The sequence below is a fragment of the Ranitomeya variabilis genome, chromosome 4, assembly GCF_051348905.1.
Source record: "Ranitomeya variabilis isolate aRanVar5 chromosome 4, aRanVar5.hap1, whole genome shotgun sequence".
NCBI lineage: Eukaryota > Metazoa > Chordata > Amphibia > Anura > Dendrobatidae > Ranitomeya > Ranitomeya variabilis.
This window is the reverse complement of record NC_135235.1, coordinates 770,861,356-770,883,028: the sequence shown is the minus strand read 5'-3', so window position 1 is coordinate 770,883,028 and position 21,673 is coordinate 770,861,356. Positions and strand designations below refer to the sequence as shown.

Here is a 21,673-nt window from a genome sequence, read left to right as displayed (position 1 = left end):
TTAACAGGACCAAACATGAGGAATGAGAAGGGCTTGTCCAACTAGTTGTCAACCTTTATAAACAGCAAAAATCCCACACAGGGAAAAGCCATTATTATACCTAGAGGGTGAGAAATGAATTACAGGAAAATCGTATTTTGTTCACCTTCAAAAATAACTCAGACGGGGAGAACCTATATATATTATTGACAAATTGTACAAAACATGATGCGAGCAGTGTGCGTTCAAGGATGGAATATTATATGGGAGTTTTATAGGATAAACCAAATACCAACAGAAAGTAAACGACCCAAAACAAACATTTATCAGTAAAAATAACTCCTCTTTATTAAAGTATAACAGAATATACAATTAAAAACAAAGTTTAACCACCAGAGGTATTTTTGGTTTTGCATTTTCATTTTTTGATCACCTTCTTCCCAGAGTCATAACTTTTTATTTTTATTTTTTGTCAAAATGGCCATGTGAGAGCTTATTTTTTCTGGCACGAGTTGTACTTTTGAACAATACCATTCATTTTAACATAACGTGTACTAGAAAACAAGAATAAAAAATCATGTGCGGTGAAATTGCAAAAAAATTTCAATCCTACAGTTTTTTTTTTATTGCCACGTTCACAAAATGCTAAAACTGAGCTGCCATTATGATTCTCCAGGTCATTATGAGTTCATAGACACCAAACATGTCTAGGTTATTTTTATTGAAGTGGTGAAAAAGATTCCAAGTTTGTTAGAAACTCCTTGGGTTGGATGAAAGCTCATTCTTTTGCGTGCCGAGCTGACATTTTTAATACCATTTTGGTGCAGATACGATCTCTTGATTGCCGTTATTGCATTTTAATGCAATGCTGCGATGACCAAAAAAATAATTTTGGCGTTTTGACGTTTTTTTTCATTACGCTGTTTAGCGATCAGGTTAATTATTTTTTCATATTGATTGGGTGATTCTGAACGCAGCAATACCTAATATGTGTATGTTTTTTTAATATATAGTTTTATTTTGAATTGGGGTGAAAGGGGGTGATTTGAACTTTTATATTTTTTTTAATATTTAATTTTTTTTATTTTATTTTTTTATTTTGGCACGGTGAAGAAACAGCATTGTATTGCAATTAACTAGATGACTATTTTTTAGCAAACCAAGAATAATAGAATGTTATCTGTATGTTGGCTCTCAAATTTAAGTGTTGATTTCTGGTTGGTCAAGAAAACAGACTTTTGTTGGTGTTAGGGTACTGTCACACAGTGCAATTTTGACCGCTACGACGGTACGATTTGTGACGTTCTAGCGATATCGTTACGATATCGCAGTGTCTGACACGCAGCAGCGATCAGGGACCCTGCTGAGAATCGTACGTCGTAGCAGATCGTGTGGAACTTTCTTTCGTCGCTTGATCACCCGCTGACATCGCTGGATCGTTGTGTGTGACACCGATCCAGCGATGTGTTCGCTTGTAACCAGGGTAAACATCGGGTAACTAAGCGCAGGGCCGCGCTTAGTAACCCGATGTTTACCCTGGTTACCAGCGTAAACGTAAAAAAAACAAACAGTACATACTCACATTCCGGTGTCTGTCCTCCGGCGTCTCAGCTTCTCTGCACTGTGAGCGCCTGCCGGCCGGAAAGCGAGCACAGCGGTGACGCGGTGACGTCACCGCTCTGCTTTCCGGCTATGGTGCTTACACAGTGGAGAGAAGCAGAACGCCGGGGGACAGACACCGGAATGTAAGTATGTACTGTTTGTTTTTTTTAAGTTTACGCTGGTAACCAGGGTAAACATCGGGTTACTAAGCGCGGCCCTGCGCTTAGTAACCCGATGTTTACCCTGGTTACCCGGGGACTTCGGCATCGCTCCAGCGCCGTGATTGCAACGTGTGACCGCAGTCTACGACGCTGGAGCGATAATCATACGACGCTGCGACGTCACGGATCGTGCCGTCGTAGCGATCAAAATTGCACTGTGTGACAGTACCCTAAGCCTGGAATATTGACTTTTATTGTGCTCTTATCCTTGATCACTAGTGATGTTTGCTGATATGCTAATTATGCATTGTGTTATTGAGCCAGTTTTTTGACTTTGAAAGCAGAGAGGGAAAAACTATGCAAATAGTTTAAATAATGAAGTAATGCTACTTGATCTCGTCTCCATTCTTAAGGTACCGTCACACTAAACGATATCGCTAGCGATCCGTGACGTTGCAGCGTCCTGGCTAGCGATATCGTTTAGTTTGACACGCAGCAGCGATCAGGATCCTGCTGTGATGTCGCTGAATAAAGTTCAGAACTTTATTTGGTCGTCCGATCGCCGTGTATCGTTGTGTTTGACAGCAAAAGCAATGATACCAGCGATATTTTACACTGGTAACCAGGGTAAATATCGGGTTACTAAGCGCAGGGCCGCGCTTAGTAACCCGATGTTTACCCTGGTTACCAGTGTAAAATGTAAAAAAAAACAAACAGTACATACTTACATTCGCGTCCCCCGGCGTCCGCTTCCCACACTGACTGAGCGCCGTAAAGTGAAAGCACAGCACAGCACAGCGGTGACGTCACCGCTGTGCCCTGCTACTGCCGGCGCTCAGTCATTGCAGGAAGCGGACGCCGGGGGACGCATGTAAGTATGTACTGTTTGTTTTTTTACATTTTACGCTGGTAACCAGGGTAAACATCGGGTTACTAAGCGCGGCCCTGCGCTTAGCAACCCGATGTTTACCCTGGTTACCCGGGGACCTCGGCATCGTTGGTCGCTGGAGAGCAGTCTGTGTGACAGCTCTCCAGCGATCAAACAGCGACGCTGCAGCGATCGGCATCGTTGTCGCTATCGCTGCAGCGTCGCTTAGTGTGACGGTACCTTTACCCTTTATGTAGAAAGTGAATGAGGGACACTTGTTCAGTCTAAACATAGGTTACATGCCTCTATATAAAGAGAATGAGAGAAACAAACAGAGATTCTGCCAAGACAACCATACATCCCAAAAGGACCAGAGACAGGACAGCAGCCATTTTACATCATGGCTCCATTACGAGGAACACGGAGCTATTATTCTACAGGAAACAACCTAGGGGTTTTCAGCTTCAGTTGGAAGAATACAGATCTACTCTATTGGCCATCGCTGAACCACGGATACATTTGGAGAAGCCAGGTTGTGATCCTAGGATCAAATAGCCTTGTACCTTGTATGGACTTATTGGACTGTCATCTTCCTATGATTGTTGTTACCTCCTCTCTGTGTACGTGCCACAAGTGGAGTAACTGACCATGGAAGATGAAGCCAGGTTGTGATCCTTGGATCAACTGGCCTTGTATGGACTTAAAGGACTGTCATTTTCCTATGCTAGTCATTGCCTTCTCTCTGTGTGCGATCCACGGGTGAGGTAACGACCCCTGGAAGATCTGAAGTCACAGCTGCTATTATCCTGGCGAGTCAGCAGAAGAGTGAGACTCTGTATTGTGCACCATCTTGGGTATTTTGCTGGGACTGTTCTATGTGTTACCTGCCTGTTTTGTGGTTCAATAAAGCATTGCGACACTGTTTCACCCTCATTCTGTGTTGTCTGAGTAGCGTTTTACCAATGTTAAAAGGAATGTGGGTGTGCGGTGGGATGATCCTTGGTTTTGCAGTTTCGACTAGGCCCCCTTCCCCCCATGTCTCCACAGGCATGCTTCAATGGTCTCCATGGGAGACTAGAAGCTGTCATAACTCGATCAGCTCTGCTACATACAGGCGATGATCAGATCGCCTGTATGTAGCAGACTTGATCACTTACTATGAGTGCCGTCTACCCGGCGATGCTCATAGCAATCCATCAGTGACAGCCACAGAGTTCTGCTGGAGACCACTGGTTGTCATACCAACCCATCAGTGACCAGCGATCACGCGGCGGGGTCGATGGGCAGGATTTCTGGTGCACTTGCCGAGCACGCATTAAATGCTGCTGTCAGAGGTTGTTAAAAACAGCTGACGTGCCGGAGAAGATGTGACTCAGCGCCGAACCCCACATCAAAGGGAGGGAGTCCGACATCGACATACATTTACTCCCTATGCCAGAAAGGGGTTGAAGGGGATTGTTTTAGCAGAGACTGAAGTTGTAATCAATCATGTATACATACAAATAATTACAAAAACACAAAGCTTATAATAAATAGTATATAGTTAAGACAATAAAATATAATCTGGGTAAACCATGTGTAGATATAAAAATTCAGGCAAATGTCAAATGTAGCTCCATCTAGTGGCTATGTGCAAAAGTGCCATCATACAGTAAATTGTATCCTAAGAGAGTCACTATCAAGGTTGAAATGAGATTAAGTGCACCGTACAGTTGTGCTCAAAAGTTTACAGACCCCGGCAGAATTGTTGCTTTCTTGGCTTTTTTTGAGAGAATATGATTGATAACGCCAAACCTTTTTCTCCACTCATGGCTAGTGGATGGGTGAACGCATTTATTGTCAAACTATTGTTTTCTCTTTTTAACCCTTTCAAGCCCCTGCCCTTTTTAGTTTTTGCATTTCAGCTTTTGCTCCCCTTCTTTCCTGAGCTGTGTGAGGGCTTTTTTTGTGTGGGACGAGTTGTACTTTTGAATGACACCATTAGTTTTACCATGTCGTGTACTAGAAAACGGGAAAAAATTCCAAGTGCGGTGAAATTGCAAAAAAATGCAATTCCACAACTTTTTTTGGATTTTTTTTTTTTTTTTTACACTGTTTACCAAATGCTAAAACCGACCTGCCATTATGATTCTCCAGGTCATTACGAGATCATAGGCACCAAACATGTCTAGGTTCTCTTTTAAGTGGTTCTTTTCATCGCCCATTATTGCATTTATTGCAATGTCGAAGCGACCAAAAAATGTAATTCTGGCGTTTTTGCTTTTTTTTCTCTCTACGCCGTTTAGCGATCAGGTTAATCCTTTTTTTTGATAGATCGGGCGATCTGAGTGTGGCGATACCAATTATGTGTATGTTTGATTTTATTTTTATTGCTTTATTTTGACTGTAGCAAAAAGGACTGATTTAAACTTTTTTTTGTAAATATATTTTTTAAAACATTTATTTTTTACTTTTATTATGCTTCAATAATCTCCATGGGAGACTATAAGCTGCCATAGCCAGATCCGCTCTGCTATATAGAGGAGATGATCAGATCGCCTCTATGAAGTAGAATTACTTGTTATGAACGCCGACCACCAGGTGGCGCGCAGAGCAATCTGGCAGTGACAACCATAGAGGTCTCCAGGAGACCTCTGGTTGTCATGCCAACGAACCGAAGACCCACGATCACATGAGGGGGGTCACCGATGTGATGATTTCTGGTCCGATGGCCAAAAGCATGTGTAAAATGCCGCTGTCAGAGTTTGACAGCAGTATTTAACTAGTTAATAGCTGTGGGTGGATCGCGGTTCCACCAGTAGCTATTCTGGGCACTTGAAAAATGTTGGCACAGCCTCAGAGCCCACTTCAAAGGGAGTGAAGCGAGGTCATGAATGGGTCAAATCATGACTACCCAAAACATCCAAATGACCCTGATCAAAAGTTCACATACCCCATTTCTTAATACCGTGTATTGCCCCCTCTAGCATCAATGACAGCTTGAAGTCTTTTGTGGTAGTTGTGGATGAGGTTCTTTATTTTCTCAGATAGTAAAGCTGCCCACTCTTTTTGGCAAAAAGCCTCCAGTTCCTGTAAATTCAGTCCTAGGCTGTCTAGCATGACCTGCGCGTTTGAGATGTTCCCAGAGTGGCTCAATGTGTAACATCCCTACCGACATCACTGCATGGCTTCCCATCTCCCATCTTACCACTCCAGGTAATACTGTAAGTTCTGTCTGCTGCCGGCTCCATGCTCTGGGCCTCTATGTCCTTACTTGCTGCATACTTCCTGGCTGTATGCTTAGAGTGGCATTCCCGGCACTTCCTGTTTCTTATACAAACTGTATGCACCTTCCTATGGTGTCCCCTGCGTATTGCCAAGAAGCCTCAGGTACTTAAAGCATCCCCACCCATAGGGGGAGGCCAGACTAATGTACTTTCTCAGTTATTGTCTTGCTGCTGAGTTGCCAGGTCCTGTCTTGCTTTATCTCTTGTGTCTGCCACCCAGTGGGGCTTCGTACCCTGGCCCGTACCTGTATCCTGTGTCTCTCTTTTCCGCCTTCCAGGGGGCCTCATACCCTGGTCTGAAACCTTGTTCCTGTACCTTATCCCATACCTGACCCTGTCTGAACTAGGTCCAAACTTGTGTCCGTTTGTATCTCTGTCTGGAGTCTTCCCCATCTCGCTGTTTCCTTGTGTACACTCCTTCTGCTCTTTGTTCTGCCTCCTGCGGCTCTGCTCTTTGTTCTGCCTCCTGCGGCTCTGCTCTTTGTTCCATCTCCGGCAGCTCTGCTTTTTGTTCCGCCTCCTGCGGCTCTGCTTTTTGTTCCGCCTCCTGCGGCTCTGCTTTTTGTTCCGCCTCCTGCGGCTCTGCTCTAATGCCTCCTGCGGCTCTGCTCTTCCACCTTCTGCAGCTCTGCTCTTTGCTCCGCCTCCTCCTGCGGCTCTGCTCTTTGCTGCGTGGCTTTGCTCTTCACTCCGCACCCTGTGGTTTCTATCCCTTTAGTCTGTATTGGCTCCTACTGGTTCCTGTCCCTCCAGATTGAACTGGTTCCTACCTGCTCCCTTTTTCCCACTTGTGCCTGCCTATGTTCCTGTCCTACCCGAACCAGTTCCAGTCCCTCTAGCCATGCCCGCCTGCCTGCCAAGAGTGCCAGCCATGCCCTCCAGAGTACCAGTCATGCCTGTCTGTTCTGGTCTGCACCTGTTTTAGTACCCAGTCCCTCAGTGGGATCAGCTGCCGCAGCCAGACACTACCCTAGAGAGGTACATGGCAGCTACCTGCTGCACAAGCCTGACCGCCTTATTTTACATTTTGAAACAGCCACACCGCTAGTTTTCAGAGAGTCCAGTATTTCAGCTGATGTTATTTGTGGGTTTTTCTTTGCAACCCGAACAATTTACCTGGCAGTTGTGGATGACATTTTTGTTGGTCTACCTGATCGTGGTTTCGTTTTTACAGAGCCCCTGATTTTCCATTTGTTAATCACAGTTTGAATGCTGCTAATTGGCATTATCAATTCCTTGGATATCTTTCTGTATCCCTTTCCTGTGTTATACAGTTCAACTACCTTTTCCTGTAGATCCGTTGAGAATTCTTTTCATTTCCACATGATTCACAATCCAGAAAAGTCAGTGGCTGGATCAAAGATGCAAGAGTCTGTCTGGATCCCAGAAACACACCCAGCTTTTATGCACACACACTGATTACAAGCAAAGAATTCACAGGTGTGGATGTTGCCTTTAGCAGCCATTCAAACCCATTTGTGTCAACTTCTGTGCATGTTACACAGGTCTACAAAAAATATATTTTATAATCATCGCAGGTGACTTTATACTTGTCTGAGTCATCTTTTTGTCCTGATTTAAAAAAAGTATAGATTTTTTTCTGTAGCATGTATAGTTTCCATGGAGCAGCATCATTATTATAAAGATTTTTGTTGACGAAACTAAAGGATTAAGCTGAACATTGTCTCTACCTGGAGCATAGATGTTTCTCTGTCCCCAATCATGACGAACATAATGCTCTACTGTATTTCTACTGTCCCATAAACACGAAGTAACAATATTTTGTGAACTCTCCTTGCATTCCCATTAGCAGACCAATCACTTTCAAATCTCCACAGATATTCCATTGATGATGCTCATATTGTACAGCATCCAAAACAACTGACAGATATTTATAACTTTCCTTTAGATGACATGAGTGAGAAATAGGGATTGATGGTTTCATATTCCCATTGTGAAGCAACACTGCTTTCAAACTTTTCTGGGATGAGTCAATAAACAATCGCCAATCTGCAACAAAATACTCTTGATTCAGTTCTTCAACGAGGCCATTCACATTGTTACAGTACACCATTGGTCCATCTACTGTGAAAAATTGTGTTACTTCTGTTTCGGTAATCACACACTTTGACATCATCATGAAGAAGATTCTTCTGTTTTAACCTAGATGCAAGGAGTTCAGCTTTATCTTTGGACAATGAAAGGTCTCTGATGAGATCATTTAATTCATGTTGAGTAAAGCGTTCTGGCTGCTCCATCAGGTTCATACTCATCTTGACTTGAGGTCTCCATCTCTTTGCCAGTAGCTTCAGCTCCATAGTCTTCATATTCTACTTCATTTTCATCCAAACCAGACAACGGTGGTACAGGAACTGGCAAGGTACCATCATGTGGAACTGGCCTAATCGCAGATTCAAGTTCAGGGTAATTAATCTTATGTTTGTTCTTTGAAGAAAAGCCCTTCAGTTTGGCAAAACAAAATTAGCAGTCATTATTATGATTTTTGGGTTCTCTCCAAATCACGGGAACAGCAAATGGCATAGCCACTTTCCTCATATTCAACCAGTCACGAAGACCATTTGAACAACTTGAGCATATCAGGAGGGGCCCAGCTTTTGTCTTGATCACAAGTGGACACTTAAAGGACATCTGGTACATCTTTTTAATACCATGAGTGATTGAACGTACTTGGCCTTTTTGGTGTACAAGAACCACATACATAGCAGAATCTGTTCGGATGATTGATGCACTGTCGGGGAATTTTTCTCCTTTAAATCAGATCAAATAGTAGAGTAAGTTCAGTTCAATGGTGGTGACAAACTCAAAAAAACAATGCGATGAGCCAACCTACTATATGTAGATATTTCCCCAGAGATGACAGAGGCAGTTTGTATTTAGAACAGATTTTACTGGAGGTAATCTGGTAGATAACTATATACAGTTGTGAGGTAAACGGGTCAGCCTAGTCCTTACAGATGAACATTTGCAGACAGGCAGTTTCTCAGTGTGATATTGGCTGCTTTCAGGTTCTCTCTGTGGAGACCCTCACTCAGTTACACCTCAGTGGCTGCGCTGTTTTCTTCCCTCTGAGGTGACTTGCCCTCCCAGAAATGCAGTGAAAATCTTCTCACAATGGCGGCTGTCCGCTGCCTTCCCTTCTATCTCCCTGTGGCAGGTCTCAGATCCCTGTAGAGACCTGTCTCCTGTCAGAGTCTCACATACCAGTCCTTGCTGCCATCACCATCCTTTCCTGACTGACTCAAATCTTACTGCCTAGTAACAGTTAGCTCCTCCCCATAACATGTGACTTTCCGAGAAGCAGTCATTAGTTGACTGCACTGTCAATACTCCTTCCCATAAAACTCACTAAAACCTTTACTGATGTTGTCCCTGTAAGAAAATTCACAATTAAGACAAGCAAAGAAATGGGAATAACAGGAAAAACCACATACATTGAAAATGTAGTAAAGTAATAAAAATACTTCGATCTCAGAAACTTTGTGATAGAGCAAAACTAAGCATATTTTTGGAATCAGCACACCAAACTCCATAAAACAGACATAATACCTTTGCTGGTGATGTTTTTGTGTTGACCAGTGTAATGTATGTTCCTCATCCTGACCTCCATACAGTAATTATGTCACCCCTTTATTAAATAAGGTGCCAGATCCTGGGCCCCTTTATTTAATGTCCCCATCCTGGACCCCAATGTCCACTTTAATAAGGTCCCCATCCTGGGCTCCTTAATTCAATGTCCCCATTCTAGGCCCTTATGTCCACTTTAATAATGTCCCCTCCCTGGGCCTCTATGGCCACTACCTTGCCCAATCACAGGGGGGATTCTCCTCAACTTCTTGTGCTCCCCGACGTCCTCTTGTGGTTTCATATTTGGCGTGGTCGTTAAAATGGCTGCTGACTGCACCTGTGAAAAAGTGCTCTGCTCTGTGACAGGCCGCGCGCTGACGTCACACAGCAGTAACTTTGAAAGGCCGCCGGCCTACCAAAGGCTGCAGGAGTCATTTAACGTAACTGGTAGGGTTGAGCGAAACGGATCGGTCATTTTCATAAGTCGCCGACTTTTGGCAAAGTCGGCGTCTCATGAAACCCGACCCGATCCCAGCGTGGGGTCGGCCATGCGGTACGCGATCTTGGCGCCAAAGATGATGCCTTCCCCGCCATTTTTTCAGCCAATTAATTGTGGGCAGTGTGATGACATAGGTTCCAGCCCGGTTTCTGCGGCGTCATAGAGCCATATTACCGTTTGGGCTGCAGTGAATTCCGGAGTCAAATACAATATATGGAGAGAGAGAGAGAGAGAAAAAAAACAAAAAAAAAATCCACATTGACTTGCATTGGGTTTCGTGTTCCGGGACCGGAACCCGACTTTACAGTAGAATCGGCCGATTTCACACGATCCGACTTTCGAGAAGGTCGGGTTTCACAAAACCCAACTTGATCCTAAAAAAGCAAAAGTCGCTCAACCCTAGTAACTGGTATGTGACGTCAATGGACGGCCTGTCACAGAGCAGAGTGCCCTTTCATAGCTGCAGTTGACATGTAGGGTCAGCTCCAGGTTTTCATGGACCTCGGCAAAAGAGTATCAGTAGGCCCATTTAACACATGCCACAATTCCTGGTGCACAGATAAAAAATACAGGTATAGTGCAATATATAGGCACCACATAGTCCTCCATACAGTATTATGGTCACCACAGTCCTCCATACAGTATTGTGTTCACCACTTAGTCCTCCATACAGTATTATGGTCACCACATAGTCCTCCATACAGTATTATGGGCACCACATAGTCCTCCATATAGTATTATGGTCACCACATAGTCCTTCATACAGTATTATGGGCAACCACATAATCCTCCATACAGTATTATGGGCAATCACATTGTGATGTATTGTACACAGTCTATTTAGAGTCTTGTGCTTGGGTGTGAGGAAGACACAGGAGACACAGGTTTGGATACGACTTTCTTGCATTACTCCATACAAGTATGCCACAGAGAAAAAGGTTTTACACAATTGCAGGTACAAAGGCAGGAGACACGGCAGGTGACAAGGTAGGCCAGAGTAAACCTTAAGTTCAGCATTAAGCACAAAACAGGTTATTGTTATTATTATTTATTGTTATAGCGCCATTTATTCCATGGCGCTTTACATGTGAGGAGGGGTATACATAATAAAAACAAGTACAATATTCTTAAACAATACAAGTCATAACTGGTACAGGAGGAGAGAGGACCCTGCCCGCGAAGGCTCACAATCTACAAGTCAGAGTCTCTCTCTCTGATACTTCCCTTGTAAATGTTGATTAGCAGGCACAAGTGTCCCAGAGATCCACATAGGAGATGGCTGGAATACTAAGTCCAAGACTTCCATGAGCAGGTCACAGGCTAACTGCAGACATGATTCAGAAGCACTGATTGAACAGCAGAGGCTGCTTAAAAAGGCAAGAGGCAGAGAACAGGGTGGAAACATAGAAGCTACAAACTCCATACTGACTCAGGGCGAGGTAGCGGCGGAAGGACAAAGCAAAATGGCCGACGGAAAAACTAATTTTCAATAACCGAAAATAACATCAGAAATAGCAAAGAGACTGAGAACCTTACACACATAGTCCTCTATACAGTATTATGGGCAACCACATAGTCCACCATGCAGTATTATGGGCAACCACATAGTCCTCCAAGGAGTATTATGAGCAACCACATAGTCATCCATACAGTATTATGGGCCCCATATAATGCTCATTCATACTGTATATCACGGGCCACATATAATGCTCCTCCATACAGTATATCACGGGCTACATATAATGCTCCTCCATACAGTACATCATGGGCCCCATGTAATGCCCCTCCATACAGTATTATGGGCACCTCATAGTCCACCATACAGTATTATGGGAAACCACCTAGTCCTCCATACAGTATTATGGGCAACCACATAGTCCTCCATACTGTATTATGGGCAACCACATAGTACGCCGAACAGTATTATGGGCCCCATATAATGCTTATTCATACAGTATATCACAGGCCACATATAATGCCCCTCCATACAGTATTATGGGCAACCACGTAATCTTCCATGCAGTATTATGGGCAACCACATAGTCCGCCATACATTACAGCCATTCTGGCCCAGACACAGCCAAAGCATCTGTCGCCCGCCATTTACGCTTACAATGCTCTCTTCTGCTTCCTGGCAACGTCACCATCTCCAGATGTGCTGTCCTTAACCCAGCTACTCTCCTACCTCTGCCAAGGGGGGAGGAGAATGAAGCCCACATCTCTGACACAATGATGGAAGAGGTAGTCAACTCTGAAATGGCTCAGCATGATTGTCTCGCTCTCATGAGACAGTAAACCTCCGGTTTTGACTCAGTCACTGATGAACCTTTGCAAGATCCTGACCTGACGCTCTTCGTGGATGGATCAAGATATGCAGACCAAGAAGGCTGCTTTCACACTGGTATAGCAGTGGTCACAGAAGATACTGTGCTGCTAGCACAACCATTGCCTCCATCCGTCTCTGCACAGGAGGCAGAACTGAGGGCTTTGACAGAAGCATGCAAGATGTCTGCCCAACGCAAAGCTACAATATACTCTGACTCTCGCTACGCCCATGGCATATGTCACGACTATGGACCAATCTGGAGGGCAAGGGACTTCATCACGGCGAATGGAACGCCTGTCAGACACCACAAAGCCATACAGGAACTGATGGAGTCCTTATTGATGCCAGAAAGAGTTGCGGTGGTAAAAATTAATGCGCACACAGGAGGCACTTCAAAGGAGGCGGCGGGCAACAGACTGGCTGATGTCACCGCAAAAGAAGCAGCTTTACTACCACTGGACACAGGAAAATCTCACCTGTACTCTCTCATGGACTCAGAAGAAGAAGAAAAGAAGCAATCCTGGGAGAAGATGCTTTCCACACTTCAGAAGCAAGCACCCAAGGAAGAAAAAGACCAATGGACCCACGATGGAGCCACACAGGATGAAAGACACCTGATGATGACCAAAGGAAAACCCTGGTTAACAAGAGTCCTCTACCCTATGGTGGCCAAATGGGCCCATGGCACCACTCACCAGTCCAAGATCAAGATGCACAATCTTGTCCGCCAGTACTACCATGCCCCAGGCTTCTCTACAGTAGCCACCAACATCACAAAGGGATGTCTTGTCTGTGCCCGATGCAGTCCAGGGAAAACAGAAAATATACCCCAGAAATGCACACCTAAACCCCTATACCCTTTCCAGCGCATACAGATAGATCACATACAAATGCCGCACTCAGGGGGGTTTGAGTATGCCTTAGTAGTGATAGACATATTCTCAGGGTGGCCAGAAGCCTTTCCAGTCAAAAATCAGTCAGCAAAGACTACTGCAAAGAAGCTCCTTTCTGAGGTAGTGTGCAGATATGGTCTCTCAGAAACCATAGAGAGTGACCAAGGGCCTGCATTCACTGCCAACCTCACAAAAGAGATATGGGACGCACTCGGGACCGAGTTGGCTCTTCACACTCCGTATCACCCACAGAGCAGTGGCAAGGTCGAGAGGTTAAATGGGACACTGAAGTGTAAAATGCTGAAAGCAGCACAGGAAACAGGGAAACCATGGCATGAGAGTCTCCCTCTTGAACTATTCAGTGTCAGACACATAACTCCGCATGGCGGCATGCTCTGACACAGACAGATTGAAAAGTCGGCCCTTAGGGAACTTACAGCCAGGAATCAAGTTAATAGCACAATCACAGTCCCTATGTGGAGGAAGGGAACTGGACTTGGGCTCATCAAATACATCCTGGAAATCCGAAAAAAACTCAGGGACTTCAGAAGAGGGGGAAGAGGAAATTGACATCAAAGGAACGTCACTGTGTACCCCTTGACAACCCCAACTAGTCACAGACATAGATTTCCAATCCAGCACTGGATTATGTACCTGTAACTATGGAAAACCCAGTACAACAACATCATGCAAATTATGCAACACCAGAAAATGGCAATCTTCCTGATGTGCTGGAGCCATGCACATGGTCAGCTGAGTCCAATACTGAGGTTTATCCTTGGCCAACGGTGTAGCATCAATGCCCCTCAAAGTAATAGGGCTCTGCAAAGGCTGCAAGGAAAAACCACAGCGCCTGGCGAATTCCAAGTCCATTAAGTTCAGGGCAGCGCCTGAATCCACAAATGCCATGACAGAAAAGGACGATAATGAGCAAATCAGGGTCACAGATAAGAGAAATTTAGGCTGTACAGTACTGATGGTAACAGACCTAGCGACCCTCTTAGTACGCTTAGGGCAAACAGAAATAACATGAGCAGAATCACCACAGTAAAAACACAGCCTATTCTGACGTCTGAACTCCTGCCGTTCTGCTCTAGTCAAAATCCTATCACATTGCATAGGCTCAGGACTCTGCTCAGAGGATACCGCCATATGGTGCACAACTTTGCGCTCGCGCAGGCGCCGATCAATCTGAATGGCTAGAGACACAGATTCGCTCAAATCAGCAGGCGTGGGGAACCCCACCATAACATAACCCAGTCCTGAGGGTCACCACGCAGCAGCGAGATGACAATTTTAACCTGCTGAAAGGGATCACCAGAGGAACGGGGTTTCAAAGCAAAAAACAATTTGCAGTTATTTTTAAAGTTCAAAAACTTAGCTCTGTCTCCAAAAAACAAATCAGGAGTAGGAATTCTAGGCTCTAAAGCCGGAGTCTGAAAAACATAATCTTGGATACTCTGTACTCTTGCAGCAAGTTGATCCACACGAGAAAACAAACCCTGAACATCCATGCCAGCGCCAAAATCCTGAACCACCCAGAGATTAAGAGGAAAAAAAAGACAAAACAGACTGCAGAAAAAAAAATGGCTCAGAACTTTTTTTTCCTTCTTTTGAGATGCATTTAATTCATTTTTGGCCAGTTGTACTGTTATGAACTGGTGGTTTAGGAGCAACATGGGACAAGCTCTGGAGGAGGTGGTACCTGTACTGACCGCAGTTCCTGAGCTTAACACAACACTAGAAGTAGCCGTGGGATGTTCCTGTCACTCCCTAGACACCTCGTCACAGCCGGAGGACTAACTACCCCTAAAGATAGAAACAGGAAAGCTATCTTGCCTCAGAGAAAATCCCCAAAGGAAGACAGCCCCCCACAAATATTGACTGTGAGTGGAGAGGGAAATGACATACGCAGAATGAAACCAGAATGAAGCAAAGGAGGCCACTCTAGCTAGATAGATAGAATAGGACAGAATACTGTGCGGTCAGTATTAAAAAACTAGAAAAATCCACCACAGAGTTTACAAAAATCTCCACACCTGACTAAAGGTGTGGAGGGTAAATCTGCTTCCCAGAGCTTCCAGCTTAACTGAATAAATCCATATTGACAAGATGGACAAGAAAAAACATAGAAAGTGCAGAACGATAAAGTCCACAAAATGTGGACAGCAAAAGAACCAAGCAAGGACTTATCTTTGCTGAACTGGTCAGAACATCAGAGAAATCCAAGCAGAGATGTGAATCCAACCAGGAACCATTGACAACTGGCACTGGCTGAAGGATAGAGCCAGGCTTAAATAGCCGAGCCAGAATAGATGATCAGTGGAAGCAGCTGCTGACTGCTAAATCCAAGGAGCAGCCGTTCCACTTAAAACCACCGGAGGGAGCCCAAGAGCAGAACTCACAAAAGTGCCACTTACAACCACCGGAGGGAGCCCAAGAGCGGAATTCACAACAGCTCCTCCAGAGTGTGTGAGTAAGGCCGGGATCACACATATGCGAGATACGGCCGAGTCTCGCAGGTGAAAACCCAGCTCTGGAGCCGGCACTCCAGAGCAGAGCCTGCAGCTCCATGTATTGCTGTGCGGCTGCACGCTCCGCTAGAGTGCCGGTGCCAGAGCTGGGTTTTCACCTGCGAGACTCGGCCGTATCTCGCGTATGTGTGATCCTGGCCTAACTCAATATATCATCCAGGAAAATTACCACAAATCTACCAATCAGCGAGAAAAAATATAATTAATGACATTTTCATACACTGCCGGAGCATTGGTTACCCCGAATGGCAGCATCAAATGTTCAATCTGCCCCTCAGGTGTATTGTGTGCGGTCTTCCATCTGTCACCATGGCGATACGTATAAGGTTATATGCCCCTCTCACGTTAAGTATGTAAAACCATTTATCCCCAGGTAATTGGCTAAACAGGTCAGGTGTAAGGGGTAAAGGACAGGGAAGGTGAGCTGTGATTTTATTACTCTCTCTGAAGTCCAAGCATGGACGCCGCCCTCCGTCCTATTACCAAACCCCACAGCGACTGGAGAGGGGCATGGCCGTATATGACCCTTAGCCGACACTGGAAGGGGGTAAATAAGCGAGATTTCGGCCTTTTAGCTCCCGGTGTGGAGGCGATAGCACAATCATATGCCGCCATATACTAGACGTCCGGTAACCGGTGATAATCCCCTCATGTGTGGGGTCTATTTGTCTCCAGAGAAATCACACGTTACATTCCACACAGAACATTGTGGAGAAAAGGCGGCGCGAGGTGATTGTGCCAGTAGTGAGGGCGAATAATGGCGGGAATGTCACTGACTGAGAAGAAGTCTCCATGTAGCGTCTAAGTTAGTGATGTGTCGTTCGTGAACGAGCCGACACAAAGAGCCGGCTCCCTGCTGTGAACGATGGGAGCCGGCTCTGCAGCGTGAGTGAACCGACTCTTTTTTTTTTTTCCTTGTCTGGCGCCTGCAGCCTATCAGATTCAGCAGCTCAGTGAAGTGTGACTGTGACTCATGTGGGAGGAGCAGACAGGAGAGAGGGAGATGTGAGTCTGTGGAGAGTGTAAAGAAATGCCGGTGAGTCCAGTGATGTGATCACAAAATCAGTCCCCAGGAAGGCACAGCCGGGTGCGGTTGAAGTGTCGCTGTATTGTTCCCCTCAGCACCCGGGCATTCACCTCACACAAGTACCGCAGCTGTGCAACCTGTAGCCTCCCACCAGGCCAGGCTTGTGCTGGAGAGGTGGCCATGCTGTTAGTATCAGCTCCCTCTAATAACGGCTGCAGTTCTGTGCCATCTCCAATTATCTGACACTCTGCAGCTCTTCTTGTCTTTACACTTTTGCAACCTTTTTAATGCACCCAAAATATCTGCAAATCATGGTGATTAACCCCTTCATGTTGAAGCTATTGTTCTTTTTCTGCCACACCTTTCAGGAGCCTTTGTAAGGGCTTGGGGTTTTGTGTTTCTTTTTTTGCAGGACAAGTTTTAGTTCTGAATGAGCCCATTTTACCATATAATGTCCTGAAAAACCAGGAAAAAAAAAAGTTCACAGTCAGGTAAAATGAACGTGGGGAAGCAATTCCACCGTATAGTTTGGGGGATTTGTTTTGCGTAGTTCAGAGTGCACGGTTTCATTTGAGGTGGTCTCACACGTGGCATCACAGGAGGCTGGGGCTGCACTCGCTTCTCTGCAGCGTCTCGCCACATTGATCACCTACAGTAAGGGTACCGTCTCACAGTGGCACTTTTGTCGCTACGACGGTACGATCCGTCACGTTCCAGCGAAATCCATACGATCTCGCTGTGTCTGACACACAGCAGCGATCATGGACCCCGCTGAGAATCGTACATCTTAGCAGATCATTTGAAACTTTCTTTCGTCGCTGGATCTCCCGCTGTCATCGCTGGATCGGCATGTGTGACATCGATCCAGCGATGTGTTCGCTTGTAACCAGGGTAAACATCGGGTAACTAAGCGCAGGGCCGCGCTTAGTAACCCGATGTTTACCCTGGTTACCATTGTAAATGTAAAAAAAAACCAAACACTATATACTCACCTTCTGATGTCTGGCACATCCCCCGTCGTCTGCTTCCCGCACTGACTGAGTGCCGGCCGTAAAGTAAAAGCAGAGCACAGCGGTGACGTCACCGCTGTGCTGTGCTTTACGACCGGCACTGACACAGTCAGTGCGGGAAGCCGCCGGTGGGGGACGTGACAGACATCAGAATGTGAGTATGTAGTATTTGGTTTTTTTTTACATTTACACTGGTAACCAGGGTAAACATCGGGTTACTAAGCGCGGCCCTGCGCTTAGTAAACCGATGTTTACCCTGGTTACCCGGGGCCTTCAGCATAGTTTGTCGCTGGAGAGCGGTCTGTGTGACAGCTCTCCAGCGACCACACAACGACTTACCAACGATCACGGCCAGGTCGTATTGCTGGTCGTGATCGTTGGTAAATCGTTTAGTGTAACGGTACCCTAAGGCCAGGCCATCAATGTTAGAACAAGTTTAAAGAGATTGTCCATGACTATCTGTAATGCTACCTCAATCATATTTACTGTAACTTAACTGTTAATAAAGTTGGTATGTAACTAGGGTTGCAGTGCCATATTCTGTTTGACTTGCTGGGATTTGTAGTGCTGTGCACCACCAGCAGGAGAAGTTGATACCATGGTATAGGAGCATTTATACATTTCTGTTCCACATTGTGTTGAAATAAACTGAGTTTATTATTCCGTATGCTTTGCACAGTGTGTGTGTGTGTGTGTGTGCAGTGTATACATTGTGTATGTATACAGTGTATGTGTGTGTAGTGTGTGTACAGTGTGCGTATACAGTGTGCGTGTAAGGCTACTTTCACACTAGTGTTTGGTGCACGTCGCAATGCATTGTTTTGGAGAAAAAACCGCATCCTGCAGAATTATCTGCATGATGCGTTTTTTCTCCATAGACTTTCATTAGCGACGCATTGCGATGTATGGCCACACGTCGCATCCGTCGTGCGACGGATGCGTTGTGTTTTGGTGGACCGTCGGCACAAAAAAAGTTCCATGTAACTTTTTTTGTGCGTCACGTCCGCCATTTTCGACCGCGCCCCCTCCTCCCCGGACCTTACAGTGGGGCAGCGGATGCGTTGAAAAACTGCATCCGCTGCCCACGTTGTTCATTTCTTTCACAACGTGCGTCGGTACATCGGGCTGACGCATGGCGACGGCCCCGTACCGACGCTAGTGTGAAAGTAGCCTTAGCACAGTGCTTGCAGCACGCCTTTATTTTTATGAATTACAATCTTATACAGCACCCACATATAGCACAGCACTTACTAAGTCAGAAAGGACGTGTAGAAAAAACGGCAAATATTACACAGTAATACAGGTTAGGCCGGGTTCACATTGCGTTAGTGGCGTCTGTTAGACGGACTACGTTACACAGCGGCATAAATGCGGTGTAACGTAGTCCGTTACGGACGCCATTGACTCCAATGTCGGACGCATCAGTAGCGCACACCCACAATGGGCGAGCGCTAGGGATATGCCATCATTGAGTGACGGACCCCGAGACGCGGGCTGCAGCGTTTCCGGGTCCGTCACTGCTAGAGCATCTTCTAGCTCTATCTGCGCTATCTGCGCTAGCGCAATGTAAACGTCGGCACTTGCGTTAACAGCAGCCCGTTAGCGTATGTGCTGAGCGGGCTGCTGCTAACGCAGTGTGAACCCGGCCTTAGGACTACAACCGAGTAGCGCGGGCTCTGTTCACAAGAGCCAACAATCTGCAGAAACAGCAACGCTAAAAAACAGTGTGTCCTGCTTCACTAGATACTTACACAGGTGTATCATGAGGCTGTCACTTTACAGGCAAAGACTGGGAACGATGACAGAGTAAAATCTAGTTTTATTTAAAAAAAGAGCCGGTTCACGAGCCGAAAGAGCCGGATCACCAAAAAGAGCCGGACTGCCCATCACTAAGCGTCTTCACTGCGGATCACGTGACCCCTGACTCCTCCCCCTGTGACCTCATCACAGGTCCTGTGCGCACAGAGCAGCCATATATGTGGAGTGCGGCTCTGCAGGTGGAGGTATGTGGAGATTCCCCAGTACTGAGCGCAGCCGGGGACATTAACCCCTTCTGCACGGAGGAGACTCTTTTGGGGTTGTTGTTGCCACTTTATAAGAATCACAGAGGTGTATCTAAGGTTTGTGGCACCCGGGGCAAGAATTCATTTTGGTGCCCCCCCTCTGCCAAGGACATATGCGATTTGCACACTTGTACCCATGAGCCGCTCTCCCTAATGCTCTCTATGTTCAGTGAAAAACTGAGAGAAGCGGGAAGAGAAGCTCGTTGTCACAGGACCATACGTATGAAAATCGCATATGAGTGAAGTGTCCATGTGACGACTACTGGAACCTGCAGAGCTGAATCCTGACATCGCAGCTTCTGAATTCTCACAACTAATGCACTGCACACTTTTAGGATTCTCCCTTGCCGGTGGACGGTCATGTCAGCACAAGTATGTGATTTGTATACTTTTGGCAACATTCTGACTAGACGTGCCTGGCCTCGCTCAGTTCATTTTCATTGAGTGAGGACAGACATGTCTAGTCGGCACGTGACCGCATGTACGTAAATCACCAGCACCAGAGAATCCTGACAGTGCGCACTGTGAGAAGTCAGAAGTCTGCAGTCACAAAGAATGACTGCAGACTCATTACAAACCTGGACATCCCCTTTAATGCTCCTAACATAAATAAAAATACGAGAGTTAGTCAGTATCACAAATAACATTTACACTGTGCTCCAAATTATTATGCAAATAATATTTCCTCCTATTTTCTCTAAATTACCTACCTGAATTGCAGTCATTGTTATTTTCCAGTCATCTACTATTCTAGTATAATTGCAATGTTTTGGAACAAACTGCCTATGAAAACAGAATCTTTTTAAAAAAAATAAACACTCAAAATGCATGTTCCAAATTATTATGCACAGCAGAGTTTTCAACCTTTTTTTTTCATTTTGAACAAAAAAATGGTGAATTGTGAAGTTATAAGCATTATCAGCTTATTACAAAATGAAATCAAACAGTTTTCAAGTGAAAACTTTATTCTAGGTGATGTTACATTTGCACATAGGACCCCTTGTTCGAAAGAAGCTTCTGAACTCTCTCGTCCATGGAATTTGTCAGTTTTTGGATGGTTTCTGCTTCAATTGTTTTGCATGTGGACAGAATCCCCTCCCAGAGCTGTTGCTTAGATGTGAACTGCCTCCCGCCATCATAGACACTCCTTTTGATGATGCTCCAGAGGTTCTCAATGGGGTTGAGGTCAGGGAAAGATGGTGGCCACACCATAAGTTTGTCCTCTTCTATGCCCATAGCAGCCAGAGATGCAGATGTGTTTTTTGCAGCATGAGACGGTGCATTATCATGCATGAAAATGATCTTGCTGCGGAAAGCATGGTTCTTCCTCTTGAACCATGGCAGGAAGTGTTGTTTTAGAAACTCCACATAGATTATGGAGTTCATCTTTACCCCTTCAGGGATCATAAAGGGGCCGACAATCTTTCTCCCCATGATTCCAGCCCAAACATTACTCCACCTCCTCGTTGGCGCCTTAGCCGTGTTTTCATGGGGTGTCCATCAACCAGCCATCCTCCACTCCATCCATCTGGACCATCGAGCGTTGCACGGCACTCATCAGTGAACAAAACAGTTTGGAAGTCAGTCTTCATGTATCGTTTGGCCCACTGGAGCTGATTCTGCTTGTGTGCAGTGGATAGAGGTGGTCGACAGGATGGCTTACGCACCTCTGAACGACCCTGCATCTTGTTGTTCTGGGGACGTTGGAGGCACCAGCAGCTTCAAAAACTTGTCTGCTGCTATGACAAGGCATTTTTGCAGCTGCTCTTTTAACCTTATGCAATTGCCTGTTGGAAAGAGTCCTCAATTTTTCCTTATCAGCACGCACACGTGTGTGCTGGGAATCAGCTACATACTTCT

The 21,673-nt window shown here is 45.5% G+C and overlaps 1 protein-coding gene across 1 annotated transcript in view; it reads left to right on the top strand.

Moving 5' to 3' along the window:
• Window positions 1–19,728: 19,728 nt before the first annotated feature.
• The window catches only part of LOC143766944 (oocyte zinc finger protein XlCOF8.4-like), an 82,114-nt gene continuing 80,169 nt past the window's right edge, over window positions 19,729–21,673 (top strand). The window contains exon 1 of the mRNA XM_077254960.1: window positions 19,729–19,753. The gene's annotated coding sequence lies outside the window, so the exon portion shown is untranslated. The remainder of the gene's footprint in view (window positions 19,754–21,673) is intronic.